Genomic DNA, 5,579 nt, shown 5'->3' with positions numbered 1-5,579 from the left:
AGGAGTTCCTTGTCCTTTAGAGCACATAGCAGGAAAGGTGGTGCGAACAGTGTGAAGTCAGGCTGTTTGAATCCTCGGGGGACCGATTTTGTGGGGTGCGGATATTCCCGTTGGAGGCAGGCTGCTTCGTTGGTTGTGTCGGTCAACTTGCCCTTCGTATTATACACTAAGGAAGTGTTCCAATACGTGAGTGCCACAGTCTCACGATAGTTGGCTTCGATCGTGTTGTGCCGTTGAATGGCAAATCTGAGTAAGTGATGAGTGAGCCCCGGTTGCCACCCCGAGTACCGTCACACCTCTCTGGTACATCTGGATGAATGAAGTATTGTTTATTTCTTCATCAATAATAAGAATTAGGGAAGGAAATAAAATATTTAGTAACATATACTAAAATATAATGCCGAATTGCTGCTGTGTTTGCAGTGCCACCAATGGTAATGAACTGGAGAAGAACAGATCTTTGCATTCATTTCCTTCCAACGCAAAGGACAGGAAGGCTTGGGAATGCAGAGTAAGAAGGCAGTAATTCAAGCCTACTTTAACAAATAAGCTTCATTTGCTCCTAACACTTTGAAAGGAAGATTTTGCTGCTAGGGCATTAGGTCAGAGGTCTCAAACACGCGGCCCGTCTCGTAAGAACACAGTCGATGAGCTCATGAAATTTGAACTTGGGCAGAAATCACAGAAAAAGAGTTTTTATTTGACTGCTGCTGGATAATTACAAGTAAATCACTCTTATTAGCATTAAATACAGGCCCAAATGTATGCCACAAATAGGGACTGGGCACATTTTGTTGTTTGGACTACAAAGGGATATGCGGATTTGCAAAGTATCAAGAGACCGTGACAGGAAAAAACGTTCCAAAACTCCAGGAATTTTATCTGAATGTGATGCTCAGCCATCTATCTATTCAAGTCATAATTCGAATTTCTCTATTCTTTATTGGCAAAAAAAAAATCAATTTATAATTCGGAACGGAACTGGACTGACATATCTCTATCTTCAACAGAACTAGTTCCTGAATAGGTATAATCCACAACATCGGAGGAAGACAGTTGACACCGCATGGAGTTCAAGGTCCGCCTTTTTGCAATGCTCGTATCTTCTGCTGTATCTTCTTTCCCATGGAGATTGTGACAGGGAATCGCACCCCTTTTTAGACGTGATTTTCGAAACTATATTGGTGCATCTAATTCGCTAGCGGCAAATTATTCCTTGCAAAAGTGATAGCAGCAAATGAAGCTTGTGGAAGTAGGCTTGAATTCCTGCCTTCTTACTCTGCATTCACAAGCCTTCCTCCTTCCTGTCCTTTGCGTTTGAAGGAAATGAATTGAAAGATCTGTTCTTTCCCAGCAGTTCATTGCCATTGGTGGCACTGCATTTATGAACACAGCAGTATGTATTTCAGCATTGTATTTTAGTATGTGTGTAAATATTTGATTTCCTTTTCCTAATTCTTATTATTGTTGAAGAAATAAACATTTGACTGTAGTGTTGTCGTTTTTATTCAGTCTATACCAGTGGTTCTCCACCTTTTTTTAGACACGCCCCCCTTTATGATAGTGAAAAAGTTCGCGCCCCCCCCCCCCCCCCCCTATCCGGGATGCTAGCAACCCCAACAGATTGTTTGATGGCATGGAAGGTTATGTCTGTTGATGAGAGAATTAAAAAATATTACATTCGGTGTATATATAGAGAAACACGCGTGAATTGGAGGTAAATTTCGCAGAGAGCGAATTTTTTTTCAGTTTATCACTTCTTCGCGCCCCCTTCAAATGCTTTCACGCCCCCCCCCCCCCCAAGGGGAACCACTGGTCTACACGGCTATAGGAATACAGCGTAGTGCCAACTAGGCTTAGATAAATGCAGCGTCCTCCGTTGCTGCGACGTATCCATGGCCATTGTCTCTCGACCAATCAGCGAAAAGTTTGGTTTGCGGCCTTAGCACATTTCTAAAAGAAGTTGGGATCTTACCAAGAAATAATTTCACGCAAATAATCCCTCTAGTCAGCAAAGGTAGAACACGTTCATTATTCATAGGCCAACTTCCAACCACCCGGCGGCATCGTTGCGTTTTCACTCTAGTCATCATTCTAGGGATGGTGTGAACCTCTGGGAAAGGTTCAGGGTCGTGTGAACGTGAAGGTTTTTGAAAGGTTCTGTGTGAACGCAAACGTGAACCTCGTAATTCCAACCCTAAACTTCAATGAAGTGATAGCCTATATTATTGTACAAATTGTACACGATGCCTGGCGACCGCACTCGGGCCACATAATACCACAATGCTGAAGTACATATTGACGTTTTAAACGTCGCCAAATGTATTAACTGAGGCAATCAAATAATATAAAGATCCCACGAAATCAATATCTTCCGTCGACAACATTTGCCAACAATTTCGACGACGACTTGCAAGGAAAGTTAAGTTTACCCCTTAACGGTCTAGGCCAGATCGGACAATGTGTTTGGCGTCTGAGTCTGAGTCTGACAAGACTGCGTTGACATTGAGCAGAGTGTAAAACGGGTTTCTATACTTGGTACCGATATTACCCCATTACCAAGTTGTACAGAAGTAACCAACACCCCAACCGCACGGATTTGGTTTTTATGATATAATCATATCAGGGATGTCTAGATATCCCTAGATACAATAAACATATGGGGTCAGGATTGATCCCGTACGCCTGCTAGATTTTTTACATCAGACAACGATATCAATTTCATTGATTGGTTGAATAAGCATCATTCGCTGACTATCTACATGTAGTGTATTTCGCTTTTGATGTTACGCCATTGCGGGTCAAGCTTACAGCAGAAAATTTTGAGATGGTCAAGGTGCATGCTCGCTTAGTGTTGATTTTTTTACGCTGCCAGCGCCATGCATAGAGGGCCCGCAGTTGGAATACAATAAATTTCAATCAAAGATCTTATAATGAAGTGAAAATTTTAATACATGAAAAAGGTTCACAGTGCAGAACCTACCAAGGTCCGTTTGTAAACGTGTACCTCTAAAATTCTGCGGTTCACACACAGAACGCAAACGTGAACCTCACGTTCACACCATCCCTAATCATTACGAACAAGTCGGTGATATATACACCAAATTGCTAGAAGGCCAAAAGCAGTGTTGGGATGACTCGAGTCATGACTTGACTCGAGTCGGGCTCGAGTCACTTTTTTCCTAGACTTGACTTGACTCGAGTCACTTTGCAAAAATGACTTGACTTGACTTGACTCGGCGTTTCAGAAATGTGGATTGACTCGCGACTTGGAGCAAAATTACGAGTCAATTTCAAGTCATTAAGCAACGGTGTCCATAAAAATGGCCTGCCCAGTCGCATCTGCTTTGCCTGGTGCACACGATATCATCATCGGTCTACACAATCGCCTCTGCAATAGGCCTATGGTACGAAAGTTATAATCGCTGGCCTATCGCGTGATGGAACCAGGGCTGTGGAGTCGGTAAATTTTACTACCGACTCGGGCTCCGACTCCGACTCCACACATTTTCAATATACCGACTCCGACTCCGACTCCTGAGTCTTTAAACGTACTGACTCCGACTCCGACTACTGGGTCTTTAAACGTCCCGACTCCGACTCCGACTCCGACTCCCGACTCCGACTCCAGCATTATTACCAATTTACTTCGAAAATTACATGCCACATTGTCGGTTGAATGACTATCATACAACCATTAAAAATATGCAAACATATGATTAACGGTGGCATGCTAAATTGTTTCATTGTGGCACAACTCGAATTATCCACTATGCAATTAATATGAAAGAAAGATTTGCTAAATATCCTTCCTTTTTGAAATTTTTATAACATGATGGACTCTCTAATATCCTGAAATGTATGAATCATTCAAATATGGCAGATATCCAATACTGTATAATAAAAATGCAGATAAAAAATCCAAGTGTAGCTCTTGTGTATGAGTCAGCAACAAATAAAGAGATTGAACTTACTAATTTTGTCATTGCACACTATTCTGATTACAAGCACACACACTCTTACTACTAATAGCCAGTGGTCATAAACGGAATTTAGTTAAGCAGTCAAAGACCATAGCCTATATCTAGTCTACATGTACTTAATCAAGTCTTCAAGGATTGGGACTTGCAGTCTTTCTTAATCATTTTACAAAACTAGCCGATGCATTTGCTCTGCCATAGTATCATGGTATAATTCCAAAAATTGCATCAATTTTGACTGCATCGCGAAAACGCATATTGCGATTTTCTTCCCCTGTGCAACTGAGTTGTAATTTGCAAGTAATGTCTAATTTTATCTATATCAGGGGTGGGCGACTTTTTCGGGCAAAGGGACACATGAGATTTACGAACCATTGCGCGGGCAACTGGAATGTTGATAACATTTTTTAGTCGTCCGATAGGAGCGAACCGAATTAGGTAACATCGCAAACAAGACTTATATTAATAAGCTTTAAAATCGATAACAATATGTCATGCAACTGTGCAGTGCGCAATCAGGCCCTGGTCGAGCGCAGCGCGAAATTTTTTGCAAGATAATGACTGAATTATATCAATAAATATGTGACCAACATACATTGGGGGTCGCATCTGTATACCATTCGGCTCATTTGGCAAGGACAGGATTATTCGACGTTTAGACATAGCAAAATCGACGGTATCAGTGAACATGCCTCTATCATTTTGTTCAAATGTTTTGTCGACGATCTCGCTGCGAGAGCACAAGCGAAGCCGCATGTTGGACGACACGTTATCTCCTAATTGTGAATATAGTTAGACTCAATTCTGTGAATAATATGTATTTATAATTTTCAGAAGGGGGCTCGAATACTGAATGTAAGAAATCTAGTGACAATGAATCATGCTAAGTACCGAGAAAAATTTCAAGTCAAATAAATCTGCTATGAAATATTCTACTTTATGGTCATATACGAAGATCTGGGATAAATGTGGCTTGCCCCTGGATACGTCAATGCGTCAGAACTGTTGTTTTAGTCATCATCAAATTTCGCGGTCATGCTAATTAAATTTTGGTTGGCTTTGCAATTGTACCTGATGTCATAAATAATTTCGAGAATTACCTCGCAGGCCACTGGCCACACCTAACCTTCTCGTGTGCCTAATTTGGCCGGCGTGCCACGGGCTGGCCGCACCTGATCTGTATGGTTATTAATAACAGTGATTGGTGGTACATAAAAATTCTATTGAAAATTCTTTGAAGGCAAATGTTTTCATGATAGAGAAGTTGGAGTCGGAGTCGGAGTCGAAGTCAGGGTAATTCTCACAAACTCCGACTCCGACTCCAGTCAGTATTTCCCCACGACTCCGACTCCGACTCCAGCTATTATAGTTTTCACGACTCCGACTCCGACTCCATCAGGCGAAAATTACCCAGACTCCGACTCCGACTCCGACTCCACAGCCCTGGATGGAACTAGCTGACTTTGGCTCCTATCTCTCGATGGCTAGGAGACAATGCCGTTTAGTGTATGCTGATTAGCGATTGTGGTTAAATTGTGACATCGCGAACTGAGTGACATCGAATGTCGGCAAACATGTGCGACTGTGCGTGCCTACATG

This window comes from Botryllus schlosseri, chromosome 2 (assembly GCF_051294905.1).
Source record: "Botryllus schlosseri isolate E-star chromosome 2, Bs_hap1, whole genome shotgun sequence".
NCBI classification, from domain to species: Eukaryota; Metazoa; Chordata; class Ascidiacea; order Stolidobranchia; family Styelidae; genus Botryllus; species Botryllus schlosseri.
This window is presented reverse-complemented; position numbering follows the sequence as displayed.